Here is a 19342-nt window from a genome sequence, read left to right on the forward strand (position 1 = left end):
GACTGCATGGCCCAAGAACGGGTGGATGGACCCCGCCCCACAGGCTGCACACTCATCGACGGTAGAGCCGAACACAGGCCTCACTTCTGAGGAAGCCTATAACTCCAAACCCCCGGACTCGTATCCAGCTGTTGGTTCCGGTCCGCACACCCTCGAGCTAGCCGAACCAGGTTGGGCTCCGGTAAAGCGGTTTACCGCTGCGGATATCTTCCAGCACTCGCCCTTTGGCGACATGCTGAACTCATTAAAGTCTCTCTCTTTGGCAGGAGCCTTAGAGCCGAACTATGTCCGGCTTGAGTGGGAAGTAGGCGACGAAGGATTTCTCTGCCCACCCACCACCCACTTCATTGCCACGGTCGATGATTTAACCGACGTGCTTGACTTCAACTCCGAAGACATCGACGGTATGGACAACGATGCAGGAGAAGTACAGGAGCCACCGCTCATAGGGCGGGGGACAGCCACCTCTTCATTCGATATATATATGGTGGACACTCCGAAGGAAACCAACAGCGACGAGGCAATGGAGGATAACCCCTCAGGGAGAAAAGCAAAGCATGGGCGGCGTCGGTGCCACTCCAAGCCCCGCCACAGCAATACCATCCCCGGAGATGAAAGCAATCTGGATGGTGCCGAAGAGGAATACAACCCTGATCAGCCTACCTTCAAGCAGGCTGGACCGGCCATGATGAGATACTCGGAGAGAGACAACTATACATCCCCCTCTAAAGACGAGGTAAGCCTCGGCAATGATGAATTTGGCGTGCCTAAAGATCCAGTTGAACAAGTTCGCTTCAAGCGACGGCTCATGGCCACGGCAAGGAGCCTGCAAAGGAAGCAAGAACAGCTTAAGGCTGAACAAGATTTGCTCGTGGATAGGTGGATCAAGATCCTGGCCACAGAAAAATATGGACTCAACCACCCCGACAAAGGGTACGCGCGGCACAACTGGCCAACCCAACCTGAGCAGGATAACCCAAGGCACACACCCCGACATCCACACATCACCACGGTCCAAGGCGAGGCATCCTAAAGCCTCGGCGCAGCGGTCATAAACGTCAAGTCAAGGAAGCTTGTGCCAAACCCAGTAACTCCTAGTCCGGTCAATGGACAAAAAGCAGCTCAAGCCTATCCGGCCCGAGCCACATACTTGACCAACCATGTGAAATCCATGGTACTCCTAGAAGGGCGATTAAGCATACCAATAGAGAATGCGGGATCCTCAAAACAAAGCGACCGGACGTGTGCCGGATATAATGAAGGAAGGCGTCTAGTCAAGAGACACCAACCCCCCCCCAGAGCACAACAGTACGGCCGATCGCCCCCTATCACACCAACCACAACAATTCAATTGTCGTACCCCTAGACCTAGTAGTCCGGGGGCTCCATTAAACATAAAGCCCCCGCGGGTATGAAACCACAAATGACACCTTCTACAAGATGTCAGGTGCAAACGCCAAGTTCATTGGCCCACTGCTCTAACGGTTGTTTTCAGATAACCAAAAAATACCACGCCATTGGCGCATTCCCCCCATACGGTAACCCACCGTATGCTAACGGGATGAAGCACGTTGACTAGATTCCACGTGGTAAGCCATTAGGCCAACACTGGTGATATACTGACGCCTACGTGCAAGGCCGAACCCCGCCCCTAGAGCGGAAATTATACAGCTGCCGGAGTAGCAAGTCGTGCATGCCTGTCAAAATTCTGATATGACAGCCAACTAGCCGGACACCAACTGAGGAGTCTGTGCTGCTTCACGGTATAGCGGCTGGGGTCACCAGGATCCAATCAGGAACCCTTAGACCAACCACGAGAGGACGTTCGGCTGCCTCCAAGCATTTTCTTTCACAAACTAACTTTGATGCAGAACAGTACCGGCAGCGTGGAATCGGCCCGGGCACACAAGGACAGGACCATGCAAGTAGAAGGCAATTTGGATACACTTTTGATCCACTCACAGCCCCCTACAGTTCGGCCATCACATGTTCCGCCAAAAACCATCTCTTTTCATAATCATAAATTGCACTCATATGCATAGCCATATTATCTTGCTACAATGCGTAGACTTAAATAACACGTACCGGCCATCACTTATCATCGACGCCTCTTTGCCACAAAACGGCAGCCACGATTCGTGTTACGCCCGGTTATGCCAGGGGCTTCATAATACAGCAATAAAGTCCGACCACCGTCTCGGTCGCACGACACCCCGAACTTATAGCACTATATGCATCAGCTCTGAATCATGTCTTGGGTCATTGGTTGGGTTTTCCCAGCTCCCATGTTTTGGTACCTTATGTTCCGTTTCGTCGGCTAAGGTAGCGCTGGGAGAACTACTGCGATTGTGTCCCGGTTCTGCCGGACGAGCACCTCAGTAGAGAAAGCCGAAAACCGACTGTCATGATGCAGCGAGAGCTGGTTAGCTATTTGAGAGGTTGTAAAATCCTTAAAGATTTATTCCGCATAACGCCATCATAAATGCAGATTGCGACGGTTCGGTCTTCTGATCAGGCGCCAATAGAGCCCCTAGTTTGGCCTTCGGAACACTAGGGGCTGCGCCGACTATACTCGAACTCCTATGGCCAAGTGAGAGTAGTAAAGCCCTATAGTCCAATTGCGTGGTTCGTGGTGAGAAACACCTCCTCAAAAGGACCCAGCCATGGGATAAGGAGTGTTCAGATATATCCCGAACACCCCCGTATTTTTTACGTGGGGACAGAAGCCGACAACTGGCCAACTCTTAGGATTTACATACAATAAACAGCCGCACAGGAAGAACATATGTTCAAACAAAACATGCAATCTATAATAAAAGTGCCAGTATCCCATATTACAAATATCGGCATGAATGCCCTCAGGGAACTATAATGTCTTTGGTGAACTCATCCGCCGCAAGGCGGGCCCCCTTCAGTACACCTTCATAGTACAGTTTGGGCTTGCGGTGCTCCTTACCCTCCGGTGGCCCCTCAGTCATCAGCTTCTTCGCGTCAAGCTTCCCCCAATGCACTTTTGCACGGGCGAACGCCATGCGCGCACCTTCTATACAGATTGATCGCTTGATAACATCAAGCCGAGGACAGGCGCCCACAATCCGCTTCACGAGTCCGAAGTAACTGCTTGGAATTGGCTCCGTAGGCCACACCGGACAACCAAGTCCTTCATGGCTAGTTCGGCCGCCTGGTGCAGTTCGACCAGCTGCTTCAGCTGATCGATAAAAGGCACCGGATAGTTCGGCGCCAAATACTGCGACCAAAAGCTCCTCTCCGTAGACTTCCTCTCCTCGGTCTGGTAGAATTGCGTGGCGGCTGATATGCTGAGAGGCAGATCCACAAACACCCCTGTAAAATCAAGAATTCAGCTTGTCGCTTAGAGTTCTCCCCACTATCATGTAATAATGGCCATAAATACAATAGGCCTTACCAGCTGCAACTTTCCGCGCCTCCTGAATGTCCCGTACAGCACCTCGGGCTTCTTCCCGAGCATCCTCCGCGGCTTGGAGAGCTTGGGCGAGATCGGATTCTTTCGCTACTAGACTCTGCTCCAAGCTCTCGCTTTTCGTCATAGCCTACTGGAGCTCCCGTTCAGCTGTGATGACCCTGGCCTCGTGTTTTTCACGAAGCGCCTGTTCAGCGGCAGCCTTCTTGTTGGAATCAGCCACAGCCTTCTTCAGTGCCTCATATTTGGCACTCGCTCCTAGGGCGTACAACACAAATACTTTTCAATAGGCACAATTACTCATTCATGCCTAATGCAAGACAATGTTTAAACATACCTTGCTTATCCTCCAATTGCTTCTTCACACGGCCAAGTTCTTCCTCGGCCCGTTCCAGGCTCTGCTTCAGTTCGAACACTTCTGTATTATGAGCGGCCGTCTTCTCCGCAGACGCCTGTTTTCAAACAAAGGGGTATACATCATTAACAAAGGTTCCCACGACACAAGGAGGTTTGATCCCCCGCCCGGCTCTATCTCTTTCGCCGGACAGTGTATCAGGGGCTACTACTCATATCATGATGATTCTTTAAAGGTTCCTTAGAAGCCATAGCTCAAAAGCCTTTATAAGGCCAAGATAGGACTCATTTAGCCCGCTTTCGGTAGACTGAATCTTTCCAACCACCATACCCATGAGGGTCCGATGTTCCTCAATGATAGATGCGTTCTTCAACACCGTCGATAGACCGCCTGGCAGCTCTGCATGGACAGTGCTTACCGGCAGGGTAGGCAAGTCTCCCTCCGTCGAATGTGGCCGCTCGCCCGATCCCCGAGCCTTAGAGGTATCCATGACCTTTTCCGGCTGAGGGCCGAACTCGAGATTGCCCCCATCGTCAACATGTCGTGGGGCCGCTGCTCCCATGTGTCCGGCCCTAGGGACATGCCCCCCCCCCGCTCTGGGACACTTGGAGACGACACCTTGGTGTCGCACCTGAGCTTCGGGGAAGGAGCCTTCGGAGGCATCTCGCTCTCCACAGCGTCCAAGCTTAGCGAATCCTCCGACGAGGACGGTCCGGCGGAAGATCTCGCCGGGCTGTACGAGATATTGCGACAATTAAAACTACTGTACCCAGACGGCCCTGGATGCATAGGCGCATTCGGATTTCAGTCACTTACGATTTTTCCAGGGGCTGGGCCCTGGGATTCCACTCCGGGCTGTTATCGGCAGCCGTGGTGGACGCCTCTGGGTGGGAACCTCTCCCCCTTTTAGGGGATTTGGCCTCCAGGGACGGGCAAGCCACCCGCTTCTGCCCACCTTCAGAGTGAGGCTCGTCCTCCTCTGCTTCCTCCTCTTCGTCTTCTGAAGAAGGAGCATCGTTGGAGTCTTCAAATTTTGCGTCCGAAGCCTCGCGGCGACGGAGGCCACTCCGGGTCTTCTTGACCTTCTTGGAGGCCTCCTTTTTCGGCGCCTCATAAGGCGCAGGGACCAGCATCTTCGTCAGAAGAGGTCCGGCCGGTTCCTCCGGCAGCGGAGCCGGACAATGCGTCCGCTCCACCTTCTTTATCCACCCCTGAAGTCACGAAACACGATTAAAATGTCTCCCTCGTGACATGCCAACTAAAGCATGGAGGGACAGAGTGTGGTTGTAACTTACCGGGCTTGTAGAATGGGATAATTGGTACCCGCGGTCTCGGGCGGGACCCGGCCACGATTTGCCGGACTAAAAGAGCACCTTCCAGATATCCTCACGGGACGAATCGTAGAGCTCCCGAAGGGATTGGTGCTCGGTTCGGTCGAACTCCCACAAAGTGCAGGCTTGGCGCTGGCAAGGGAGAACCAGGCAGACTAGCATCACCTGGACTACGTCGACGAGTTTGACGTCCTTGTCGACCATGCTCTAAATGCGCTTCTAGAGCAGTGACAGCTCATAGGACGAGGACCAGTTTGGGCCCTTCTTGGTCCAGGACGTGAGCCACAGTGGGGCTCCGGATCTGAATTCAGGAGCTGTAACCCACTTTTTGCCACGTGGTTCGGTGATATAGAACCACTACTCCTGCCACTCCTTGACGGAGTTGTTGAAGGCGCCCTTCGGCCAAGCGACCTTGGGCATCTTGCTCACCATGGCGCCGCCGCACTCGGCGTGTTCGCCGCTCACCACCTTGGGCATCACATTGAAAATCTTCAGCCACAGGCCGAAGTGAGGCGTAATCCGAAGAAAGGCCTCGCACATGATGATGAACATCGAGATATTGAGAAAGAGTTAGGGAAAAGATCATGAAAGTCAATCCCATAGTAATACATGACTCTGCGAACGAAGGGGTGAAGGGGAAACCCGAGCCCGCGGACAAAATGGGGAAGGAACACGACTCTCTCGAAGGGCTTCGGAGTAGGGACAAGTTGTCCCGCCGGTGGGAGACGGTGGCCAATCTTCTTGGCCACATACCCGGCTTCCCGGAGCTTCATAATATCCTTCTCCCGGATGGTAGAGGCCATCCATCTGCCTCCTGCTCCGGATCCAGACATCTTCGGAAAACCTCTCTTCGATGGGAAAGAAGAGTGCTTGGGCGTTAGGGCTCGAACAGAGGGGAATGAGCTAGCGGAAGGAGAAGGTGTGGGTAAATAGGAAGAGACCTTGTCTCGTTATAGAGATGGTAAAGCTTTTGCGCCTCCCCATTTGCCTGGTGGAACCCGCTCACCTCCCGCTCGCCGCGATTAGTGGTGCGGTTGGATTACCCATACCCATATTGATGAGAATCCCGTAATAAGGGGACACGATCTCTGCTTTGACAAAATGTGTCAAGGAAACCGCCTCGCACTATGCACTGTGGCTGGTCGAAGGAAAACGGTTCGAATAATGACCCGACCATAATGATGTATCACGTCGTCTAAAAAGTTGTCAGCAGAAGTATCGTTCTCTCTGCAGTGGTATGTGAAGATCATTTTGCAGATCCGGACACGGTCTACATGTTCGATAATAACCTTGGAGTATTCAGAAGGAGGAACCCGCCTTGCAATGCCAAAGACAAGACTGCGCGTCGGACTCACCATCATTGAAGCCTGGTTCAGGGGCTACTGAGGGAGTCCTGGATTAGGGGGTATCCGGACAGCCGGACTATATACATTGTCTGGACTATTGAAGCGTGAAGATACAAGACTCAAGACTCCGGCCCGTGTTCGGATGGGACTCTCCTTTGCGTGGAAGACAATCTTGGCGATCCGGATATTATATTTCCTTCCTTGTAACCGACTCCATGTAAACCCTAGCCCTCTCCGGTGTCTATATAAACCGGAGAGGATGGTCCTTAGAAGGCCGATCACAATTACAATCATATCATCATAGGCTAGCAACTAGGGTTTAGCCTCTACGATCTCGTGGTAGATCTACTCTTGTACTACTCATATCTTCAATATTAATCAAGCAGGAAGTAGGGTTTTACCTCCATCGAGAGGGCACGAACCTGGGCAAACATTGTGTCCCTTGCTTCTTCTTACCATCAGCCTAAGACGCACAGATCGGGAACCCCTACCCAAGATCTGCCGGTTTTGACACCGACACCCCCCCAAACACCCATTGTTCATCCAGAGGCAGCATCGATCGGCTTCAGTTAGCAGCAGTAGTGAAGGAATCGCTCGATCTGGTTCAGTTAACAGTCGTCGATTGATCGCTCGGGTTCAGTAACGCGTAGGCTGCAGTGCAATCGCTCGGGTTCAGCTAGGCGACGCCTCGCTCGGGTTTAGTTAGAGCCCAACGCCTCGCATCCACGCGCGTATGTGTACGAGAGAAACACGCATCGCTCGGCCCCCGACCACCCACCGTAACCGGGAACTCCCCGATATTTCCCCGCCCTCGCTTCTACCATAATTTTTTCCGTCATGCACGGCCCAAAGAATGTCATGCAGCTGCGTCTCCGGCCCGCCCAGGACAAAAAGCCCATTTTCTATCATGATTTTTTTTCATAGAAGTAGGAGCCCACCACATCTATGATGATACTAGGTTTTGTCACAATTAACGTCATAAAAGTGTCATAAGCATGACAGAAAAAAATTCATTTGGCCCAAAATGTCACGGATGTGTCTTTTTTTGTAGTGTGGATTGAATATTATGATCATGAAGTTTTTGGATGTATATCATAGAATTAACTCATGGATACTTGTGGTGACATTGGAGTATCTAGGTGACATTAGAGTTGGTTGATGTGTGTCACATGGTGTTATTTTAGTACGAACTCTCGGTTAGATTGATCAGAAAGAATAGCTTTGTGTTATTTTAGTATGAACTCTAGGATAGATTGATCAGAAAGAATAGCTTTGAGGTGGTTTCGTACCCTACAAACAATTTCTATCTTTTGTTCTCCGCTAATAGGAACTCGGGAGTGATTCTTTATTACACTTTGAGGCATAATAATATGATCCAACTATGTTAGCATTGTTGAGAGATTGCACTAGTGAAAGTATGCACCCTAGGCCTTAGTTTCCATCATTGCAGTACCATTTTTGCTCCATTTTACTATTTACTACCTTGCTGTTTTTTATTGTTCGCACTACAAAAACTCATATCTACTATCCATACTACACTTTTATCACCATTTCTTCGCCGAACTAGTGCACCTATACAATTTGCCATCGTATTGGGTGTGTTGGGGACACAAGAGATTTTTAGTATTTGATTGCAGGGTTGCTTGAGAGAGACTATCTTCATCCTACACCTCTCACGGATTGATTAACCTTAGGTCATCCACTTGAGAGAAAATTGCTACTGTCCTACAAAACGCAGCGCTTGGAGGCCCAACATGAGTCTACAAGAAAAAATTTGCGTAGTAGACATCACTCCTCCTCGAAGAACTCCTTCCGAAAAGGTACATTCTATTTGCGTACAAATTTCTGAAATTTTTGGGTTACAATTTTTTTGTCAACAAAACTTTATAATATTGATAGCAACTACTCATAAGGGTGCATAGAGGCTATATTAAGCATTCAGACTACTTAGAACTCTAAGAATTCAACATGCAAGCTCATCTACAGCAGCACCAAGAGTGGCTAATTATTCAAAATATAATCCACTAAAGCAAAAAAACTAATTGGAGCAACGGAGGATTCACATACCAAGTAGCAATCCCCAAAACAGTTTTGGAAATGGAGCTTCAAGCAAAGAGATCGAAATTCGTGGGTTTGAGAGCAAGAACACGAGAGAGAGAGAGAGAGAGAGAGAGCTACGGTGATTTTTTTTGTGGAGGTAGGAGATGACATGGGCTAAATAAGTAAGTGAGGGGACCCACATGGGGACCACAACCCACCAGGGCACGCCTGGGCTTGCTGGCGTGCCTAGGTGGGTTGTGCCCACCTGGTGCACCCCCCCTCTGATGTTGTTTGCACTATAAATTCAGAAATATTCAAAAAAATTGTATTACATTTTCAGAGCATTCTGAGAACTTTTATTTTTTGGTCATTTTTTATTGCATGGGAAATTCAGAAAACAGACAAAACATGGCATTTTATTTTATTTAACTAAGAAAAACAGAAAACAAAAGTTGTTAGCAGAAGGTTGTGCTTACTGAATGCATCAACTTCATACCTCTAAAAAATGATCCATTAATAAGGTTGATCAAATCTTATTAACAACCACTTCCGATTAGCATGAAACCGAAGAACTTTTGTAAAACACTAAGTTACCTCAACGGGGATATGCGTGTCCCCAACAATAAGCATTTCATATTTAGTAGGTAGAGGTAGTTGAAAACTTCCAATAGTGAGTGTCGGAGATTTTTCAATAACATTAATACCATTCACTTGGAACCATTTCTTTGGAAACTGCACCGTATGCTCATTGCCATTGATATGAAAAGTGACCTTGCTTTTATTGAAATCAATAACAGCCCCTGCAGTATTCAAGAAGGGTCTACCAAAGATAATTGACATGTTGTCATCCTCGGGCATCTCCAGTATAACAAAGTCAGTTAAGATAGTAACATTTGCAACAACAACATGCACATCCTCACAAATACCGATAGGTATGGTGGTTGATTTATCAGCCATTTGCAAAGATATTTCAGTAGGTGTGAGTTTATTCAAATAAATTCTTTTATATAAGGAGAAAGGCATAACACTAAGACCACCTCCTAAATCACATAAAGCAGTTTTAACATAATTTCTATTGGTGGAGCAAGGTATAGTTGGTATTCCCGGATCTCCAAGTTTTTTAGGTACTCCATCCTTAAAAGAATAATTAGCAAGCATGGTGGAGATTTCAGCTTCAGGTATTTTCCTCTTATTAGTGAAGATGTCTTTTATGTTATTTACATAAGGGTCCATCTTGAATATATCAGTCAAGCGAGTGCGCAAAAAGACTAGCCTAAGCATTTCAGCAAAGTGTTCAAATTCTTCATCATCATTTTTCTTAGTTGGTTTAGGTGGAAAGGGCATGGGTTTTTGAACCCATGGTTCACTTTCTCTTCCATGTTTTCTAGCAACAAAGCTGGTTTTATTTTTAGGTTGTGGGTTATCGAGATCAACAGCTGGTTCTATTTCAACATCATTATCTGGTGGAGTGTCTTCATGAACATCATCATTTTCATTTTCATTATCACTAGGTGGGTGTTCATTACCAGATTAAGTTTCAGCATTAGAAATAGAGACATCATTGTTATCTTCAGAAGGTTTTTCTATCTAAGGTTCACTAGAGGTACGCAAAGTCCTATCATTTTTCTTCTCCCTTTTCTTTTTAGAAGGACTAGGTGCATCATTATTAATTCCTTGAGAATCTTGTTCAATGCTTTTAGGGTGTCCTTCAGGATAAAGTGGTTCCTGAGTCATTCTACCTCCTCTAGTTATTACTCGAATAGCATGATCATTCATATTGATACGTCTCCAATGTATCTATAATTTTTGATTGTTCCATGCTATTATATTATCTGTTTTGGATGTTTTATATGCGTTAATATGCTATTTTATATTATTTTGGGGACTAATCTATTAACGAGAGCCCAGGGCCAGTTTCTGTTTTTACCTGTTTTAGAGTTTCACAGAAAAGGAATACCAAACTGAGTCCAAACGGAATGAAACTTTCGCGATGATCTTTCTTAGACCAGAAGCAAACCACAAGACTTGGAGATGAAGTCGGAGACGCAAAAAGGCGGCCACGAGGCTAGAGGGCGCGCTCAGGGGGGTAGGGCGCGCCCCTACCTCATGGGCGCCTCGTGGGTCTCCTGACCGAGTTCCTTGGCCTATATATACTCTTATACCCTGAAAACATACAGGGGAGCCATGAAACCACTTTTCCACCGCCACAACCTTCTGTACCCATGAGATCCCATCTAGGGTCCTTTTTTGATGTCCTGCCAGAGGGGGATTCGATCATGGAGGGGTTCTACATCAACACCATTACCTCTCCAATGAAGCGTGAGTAGTTTACCACAGACCTACGGGTCCATAGCTAGTAGCTAGATGGCTTCTTCTCTCTCTTTGATTCTCAATACCATGTTCTCCTCGATGTTCTTAGAGATCAATTCTATGTAATATTCTTTTGTGGTGTATTTACCGAGATCCGGTGAATTGTGGATTTATGATTAGATTATATATGAATATTATTTGGTTCTTCTCTGAATTCTTATATGCATGTTTGATATCTTTGCAAGTCTCTTCAAATTATCGGTTTAGTTTGGCCTACTAGATTGGGTTTTCTTGCAATGGGAGAAGTGCTTAGCTTTGGGTGCAATCTTGCGGTGTCCTTTCCCATTGACAGTAGGGGCAGCAAGGCACGTATTGTATTGTTGTCATCGAGGATAAAAAGATGGGGTTTTCATCATATTGCTTGAGTTAATTCCTCTACATCATGTCATCTTACTTAATGCGTTACTCCGTTCTTCATGAACTTAATACTCTAGATGCATGCTGGATAGCGGTCGATGTGTAGAGTAATAGTAGTAGATGCAGAATCCTTTCGGTCTGCTTGATACGGACGTGATGCCTATGTTCATGATCATTGCCTTAGATATCGTCATAACTTTGCGCTCTTCTATCAATTGCTCGACAGTAATTTGTTCACCCACCGTATTATTTGCTATCATGAGAGAAGCCATTAGTGAAACCTATGGCCCCCGGGTCTCTTTTCCATTATATTGAATCTCTTTTCCATCATACTAGTTTCCGATCTACTATTTTGCAATCTTTTACTTTTCAATCTATAAACCAAAAATAGCGAAAATATTTACTTTACCATTTTTCTATCTCTATCAGATCTCCCTTTTGCAAGTAACCATGGAGGGATTGACAACCCCTTTATCGCGTTGGGTGCAAGTTGTTGATTGTTTGTGCAGGTATTCAGTGACTTGTGTGTTTTCTCCTACTGGATTGATACCTTGGTTCTCAATCTGAGGGAAATACTTACTCTACTTTGCTGCATCACCCTTTCCTCTTCAAGGGAAAAACCAACACAAGCTCAAGAGGTAGCAGGAAGAATTTCTGGCGCCGTTGCCAGGGAGATCTATGCCAAGTCAAGCCATGCCAAGTACCCATCATAAACTCTCCTCTCTTGCATTACATTATTCGCCATTCGCCTCTCGTTTTCCTCTCCCCCACCTCTAAAACGATTTTCGAAAAGATTTGCCTTTTTCTTCGCTTTCTTTCTGTATGTATTTGTGTTTCCATGTGCCTTCTATTTGCCTACATCTTTGCTTGCTAAAGATCTATGGATAGGGATCCACATAAGGTGTTCTACTTGGATCATCTTCGATCTATTTGTGCTCGTGCTGAAACCCCAACTAGTTTAGTTGAGGGAAAATCTTTAGATGAGCATGCGCATTTTGTGCGTCACAGTTTGTCTGAAAAAGGGAGACACATATGGAATCAAATAAACAATTTGTTGTGTTATGCTTGGAATCTTTGTGATATTTATGATTTTACTTGTTGCTCTAAGAACCCTAAAAAAACACCTTCCCTACCTATGTGAGTTTAATGATAATGAAATCTTGTCTTCTTATAAAAAGGGTTTTATAGTAACTATGATATTGAAAAAGTTGAAGAATTTGTTGCTTTTAAGGGTGCTTACGAAGTTGCTTCTTTGATTGAAAAGTATGATAGTACTCTCTACAAATCTGAAAATCTTGACATACTTAAATATTGATATGAAAACTATGCTCATAATGTCTATGTCAAAGAATTTATTGTGAGAATGACCGTTGCTTTGGAAGAAAATAATGATATGCATGAATCTATAGATAATTATGATTCCGATGATTTGACTGAAATATCCTTTGATGAACATGATGCTTGTTATTCTTGTGGCCATGATGCCAATATTTATGGAGATGAATTTGCTATAGTCCCTTACGTTAAACATGAGATTGTTGCTATTGCACCCATACTTGATAGTTCCTTGAATCAAAAGCATGATTGCAATGATGTTTTTATAAATTATATTAATGTCAATTGTGTTAATGATATGCAAACCCTAAGCTTGGGGATGCTAGTTTTGCTATGTCCACTATTTGTTGCAATGGTGATGATTGGGGTGATTCTTCTTATGATCTTGAAAATGTATTTAAGCCCCATGATGAATATAAGATTGATAATAGTGTTTGCAAATAGGTAAAGTAGGTTTGGAAGAGTGTCAACTTTAGATCCCACATATTTGGAGAATGTTCAATCTTATGAATTTTTTGATAAAAGTGGGTTTGGAGAGGTCATGACTTTAGTTAACGTTAATCCCACTATTTTGGAAGAGTGTCAACTTCGCATGCATGTGGATTGTGTTGAGAATATTTTATGTGATACCTATCTTTTTGAATTTGCTTATGATCCCACATGTAATTATTATGAGAGAGGAAAATATGGTTGTGGAAATTTTCATGATATTAAATTACCTCTCTCCATGTTGAGATTGCTATCGTCTCTTTCTTCTTCATTGCATATTCTAGTCTTTGTTTGCCTTGATAATGTGTTTGCTTATAAAATGCCTATGCATAGGAAGTATGTTATACTTAGATGTGTGTGTCATGTGTTTTATGATGCTCTCGTTGTGCTTCAATTCTTCACTTTTATGTGAGCATCATTGAAATTATCAATGCCTATCTAAGGGCGTTAAACAATAGCGCTTGTTGGGAGGCAACCCAATTTTATTTTTGTTCTTGGCTTTTTGTTTCTGTTTAGCAATAAATAATTCATCTAGCCTCTGGTTAGATGTGATTTTATGTTTTAATTAGTGTTTTTTCTGAGTTAAACCTTTAGGATAGCTTACGGTGATAGTTGTGTTGATCCTGCTAAAAATCAGAAACTTTTGCGCCCAATAAATTAGTTTTGATAATTTATAGAAACGTGATTTTGATCTGATTATTTTTGCTCTGGATTGGTACACAAATTTCTCAGGTTTTTCTAATATGTCTGGATTTTTGGAGTTACAGAAGTATTCGCGAGTTATGGATTACTAAAGACTGTTCTGTTTTTGACAGATTCTGTTTTTCGCGTGTTGTTTGCTTATTTTGATGAATCTATGGGTAGTATCATGTTGGGGAACGTAGTAATTTCAAAAAAAATCCTACGATCATGCAAGATCTATCTATGTAATGCATAGCAACGAGGGGGGAGAGTGTGTCCACGTACCCTCGTAGACCGAAAGCGGAAGCGTTATGACAATGTGGTTGATGTAGTCGTACGTCTTCACGATCCAACCAATCTTAGCACCGAATGTACGGCACCTCCGCGATCAGCATACGTTCAGCTCGGGGACATCCCTCATAGTCTTGATCTAGTTGAGGCCGAGGGAGAGTTTCATCAGCACGACGGCGTGGTGACGGTGATGATGAATTTACCGGCGCAGGGCTTCGCCTAAGCACTACGACGATATGACCGAGGTGTGTAACAATGTAGGGGGGCACCGCACACGGCTAAAAGATGTCAACTAGTGTGTTCTAGGGTGCCCCCTGTCAGTGTCAAAATCGGCGGATCTCGGGTAGGGGGTCCCGATCTGTGCGTCTTAGGCTGATGTTAACAGGAAGCAAGGTACACAATGTTTACCCAGGTTCGGGCCCTCTCGATGGAGGTAAAACCCTACTTCCTGCTTGATTAATATTGAAGATATGAGTAGTACAAGAGTAGATCTACCACGAGATCGTAGAGGCTAAACCCTAGGAGCGAGCCTAGGATGGTATGATTGTAATTGTGACCGGTCTTCTAAGGACCAACCTCTCCGGTTTATATAGACACCAGAGAGGACTAGGGTTTACATGGAGTCGGTTACAAGGAAGGAAATATAATATCCGGATCACCAAGCTTGTCTTCCCCACAAAGGAGAGTCCCATCCGGACACCGGCCGGAGTCTTGAGTCTTCACGCTTCAATAGTCCGAACGATGTATGCAGTCCGGCTGTCCGGATACCCCCTAATCCAGGACTCCCTCAGTAGCCCCTGAACCAGGCTTCAATGACGGTGAGTCTGGCGCGCAGTCTTGTCTTCAGCATTGCAAGGCGGGTTCCATCTCCGAATACTCCAATACCTATTACGACGGACAGTGTCCGGCATCTCATCAATGTAGTACTCCTTGGCTTCAGTGCCTCAATAATGACCATTTCCACGTGTCGAGCAAATGCGAGGAGTCGAGGCATTTTTGAATTTTCCACGCCCGATCCTATGGGATAACCGTCTATTTGAAGAGACGGCGATTCCCAGATCCAAACCTCACTCTTCCCCCTCGAGCAAGCATCCAACAGAGCGCCCCGAAAAAACCATTCTAGCATGGCCAGTCGTCGCAGCTCTTCTGCTCGCTCCCCTTGCTCTAAGCTGGGGGACTGGGGAGAGTGTTCAGTTCCTCATAGCCGTTTGATAAAGTTACAAACCCAAGGGCTTCTCCCACCGGCATTCATGGTCCCCGTCCGAGCCGGAATAGCCGCCTATAATGGCGGGGAACAAGTGGAGAGATCCCCTAATCCGTCTCCAGAGGAGCGAATATGTCTCATTCCGCATCTGCTAAGGGGCGTCGGGTTTCCTATTCATCTGTTCCTTCACGGGCTCCTGGAGTTCTACGGCCTCCAGTTGCACAACTTTACACCAGCTTCTGTACTTCATATAGCAGGGTATGTCGCCCTTTGTGAGCTATTTCTAGGCTGCGAGGCTCATTTCGGTTTATGGAAGAAGTTGTTCTACCTTGTCCCCCGCAACCAGGGAGAGTCCCTATGTCAAGTGGGAGGGGCCGACGTATGGCGTATCGCCGAGACCGGATACCTATCCGGCACTCCCAAGAAGGCACCAGAGAACTGGGCTTCAGAGTGGTTTTATATTGACGATGTCCCCCTTCCGGATCCAGTCCATATAGGACTCCCCAAGTTCAGTAACGACCCGCCAAGGGCACGTCTAACCTGGTGCCCCCAAGGCCCCTAAGAAGAGGATACCAGGGAAATACATTTCCTGATGAGTAGGATAAAGTTACTAGCCAAATCCGGACTGACGATAGTCGAGGTCATGGCAATATGCATAATGCGGGGAGTGCAACCGTTTCAATACCGGGGCAATCCCATGTGGCATTTCAATGGGGAAGACGATGCCACCCGTTGTGGCCGTAAGGGTCCAGACTCCGCCACTGTTCTGGCAAGGATACTATCCGATTTACACAAAGGAGAGGAGGAAGACTTCCTTCACATCAAACCGCGGGACGGATTCTCCATGTACAATCCGCCAAACTGGGTAAGTTGTCATTCATTTTCCCGCTTCACTTATCATGGCCTTCTTTGCTAAGGTTACCTGCCTCGATATTTCTGAGCAGGAACTGAGGAGGGTCGTAGAAGGAATCTCCAACCCTTCCCCGCAGCCAGAGGACCCCGAAAGGGCCCTGGATCCAGGACTCGAAGAAGACCCGTATACGGCCGTGGATCTTGTCGACGGGATATTTTATCGGGCGAGCCGTGACGGCGCCTCAGTGGCTATTACTGCCGATTATCCCAGACTGCTACCTTCATCGCGTGTAAGCCAAGCCGAAGACTCGATCCTCCGAAGAGGACTCTTTCCTGATGTCATGCCTTATCCCTGAAGTGTCGTGTTTTTGCAGATGCGACGGTCGGAGCGCAGGGCCGAGCCCCCAGGGACTCGTTAGCCACAGGCGTCCGGATTGGGTAGGATCAAGAGGAAGGTGATTAGGGCCGACACGCCACTACAGAGGTAAGGAAACAACCTGTCATGTAATTATTATTACTTGAAGTATAACAACACCCTTTACATCCTGGCGGGAAGAGGAGTATCCGGACTATATCCGAGGATCCTGCCAATCACGCCTCCACTAGTCGGGTTCCAGAGTCGGCTTCGAGAGAGGAGGCGGAGGTGGGGCCGATGCCGCATAGTCCTCCGACAGAGGACGCAGATATGCTCTCTACCACGAATTCCGAAGTAGAAAGCGCCATGAATCACCGGCGTCGACGGGCCGTGCTTCGCAACAACATCTTTTCCGAAGAGGCATTTAATGCTTTCAATTCGGGAGACGCATACATCAGAGCTGCTCAAGGTGGGCTTGCCCGGGCGACGGACCAGTATACCAAAGATATACGGGTAAGAAAGTTTGATAAGCATGTATAGCAGTAGCCCTTGAGACTTGAAACGGTAGGAAGAACTGTTTTAAGGATCAATTTATGCGCAGGTTCTCGTAGATAAGAATGAGCAATTGTCTCGGGTGCTAGAGGAGTGCAATACCCAACTGCGCGCCACGGTTGCCAAGCTAGAGGAATCCCAGAAGGCCTCATCCGGTAACATTTATCTTGATTGTACGAAAATGTACCAGTTAGCAACTGGCTGGTACGACGAGCTTAACAGAAAATTCTGCAGATAACCCCAGAGTAAATCCGAAGGGCGGGAGGGATGACGAGTCGCATCTCCAGAGGCAACTAAAGGCTGGCGAGCGCATTCTGATGCAAGTTAGGCAGGAGAAGAATACTCTCCAAGATGCCAATGTTCGGCTGGACGTGGAATTGAAAGACGTCCGTGCACAGCTAGCGGACTCCGTGAAGGAGAACAAAAGGCTTCGTCGTGGCATTTATGGTAAGTGCCAAGACGAACTGTAGCATAGTTCGGCGAGGAAGTATATTGAAAGAGGTTTGCTTGTAGGAATGCTGACGGGTCGCCTTGAGGAGGAGATGCCCGCATCTGCAGGTGATTTACTGCAAGACCTCTCATAGCTGCACGAGCGAGCTCGGCAGGCGATGCAGGGCGTTGCGCAGGCCTTGTGGCCATCAAGCTCCCTGCCAAATGGCATGGGGGAGCTTGTGGACATGCTTCAAGGAGCACGGCGGCGCTTCCGATTGTAGAAGATGTCAGCCTGCCGGCAAGGTGCAAGGGAAGCATGGGCCATGGTGAAGACGCGCTACACCAAGCTGGACCCGAACCATATGGCCGAAGTCGGACCGGCAGGGCCAGATGGGCAAGAAATTCCCGTGAGTCTGGTATATGACCAGGTGGCGTTAGCCGCAAAGTATTGTCAACAGGATTGTAAGCTAGATAGCCTGTTGGATGGTATAGAGGAGGAATATAGTCAGTCCAAGTGACTGTGTAATTCGATGGGCATAAGTAGCCCCTAGCCGGATTAAAATTATTTGTCATGGCGGAACTTTTCGCTTCAGCCCCCGGATCCTACAGTCTGGGGTGTGTCCGAATACCCGCTCGGTTATACAAAACCGGAGTATGCATGGAAACCAGGTGTAGGGGTCATAAGTGCTTGAACAGACAAGTACCCAACTAGTTATGTTATATTACATGATTAGTAAGAAACATCTTCCAGGGAGAATAGTTCCGTTAAGGGTTCCTTTCCCTGGGTAAGCATGCGAGAAGGCACATGTCCGAACTGCGAACCATGGCGCAGGATACAAAACTTCTGGGGATTTATGTTATGATAAACGAAGACATCTTTTTTTCACCGACCGAATATTCTCTTAAGGAAACTAGCTTTCGGCTTCACCCAGTCTGAGGTACACATCCGGCTGAACCGACAGTAACAATCGCAGAGGTGCTCCCCTTATGCCCTAGCCGAATTAACGGGAACGTAGGGCATAAACACAGGAGCCAGGCAACCCAGCTTGGCCACATCTTAAGTCATATCGATGCATATAATGGTGAAGAAAAGGCACACATGGAAAACGCATGTGTGATGGGCAAAAAGCCTTTTAGAGTAAGTTATGTTTAGCTTCCGTATAGGAAGCCCCCAGGTATTACTTACACACATAATGCGGCCGGAGTAATCCGGGAGTCCGTACTGTATTAAATACTTTGTGTGAAGAGAAAATGCTTGAGAAAGGAAGAGGGAGGGAGCATAATTAAAAAGGAGGAGGTAAGGAGACAAACACTGAGTTTGGCGCTAGGCGTAGAATCTCTGGAGTCTGGCCGCATTCCATGGGTTCGGCTCGAGTCTGTTATCGGACGCATTACGTAAGCGGTACGCTCCTCCGGTGAGAACTTTGTCAATGACGAAGGGACCTTCCCACTTGGGTTTGAGCTTGTCCTTCTTCTTCTCCGGTAAGCGTAGAACGAGCTCGCCAATATTATAAGTTTTGGCCCGCACTTCTCTGCTTTGGTATCATCGAGCCTGTTGCTGATAGAATGCGGAACGGGCCTTCGCGACGTCGCGCTCCTCCTCCAGGGCGTCCAAGTTATCCTGCCGATCTAGCTCGGCTTCCTTCTCTTCGTACATGCGTACGCGTGGTGAATCATGTATTATGTCGCAGGGTAGTACTGCTTCCGCGCCGTACACCATAAAAAATGGTGTATATCCGGTGGTGCGATTCGGCGTGGTCCGCTGCCCCCAGAGTATGGAGTCGAGCTCCTCGACCCAATGAGTGTCTGACTCTATCAAGGATTGCACTAGTCTGGGTTTGATGCCGCTCATGATGAGACCGTTTGCCGGTTCGACCTGGTCATTTGTTTGAGGATGGTAGACGGAAGCATAG

This window comes from Triticum aestivum, chromosome 3B (genome assembly GCF_018294505.1).
Source record: "Triticum aestivum cultivar Chinese Spring chromosome 3B, IWGSC CS RefSeq v2.1, whole genome shotgun sequence".
NCBI classification, from domain to species: domain Eukaryota; kingdom Viridiplantae; phylum Streptophyta; class Magnoliopsida; order Poales; family Poaceae; genus Triticum; species Triticum aestivum.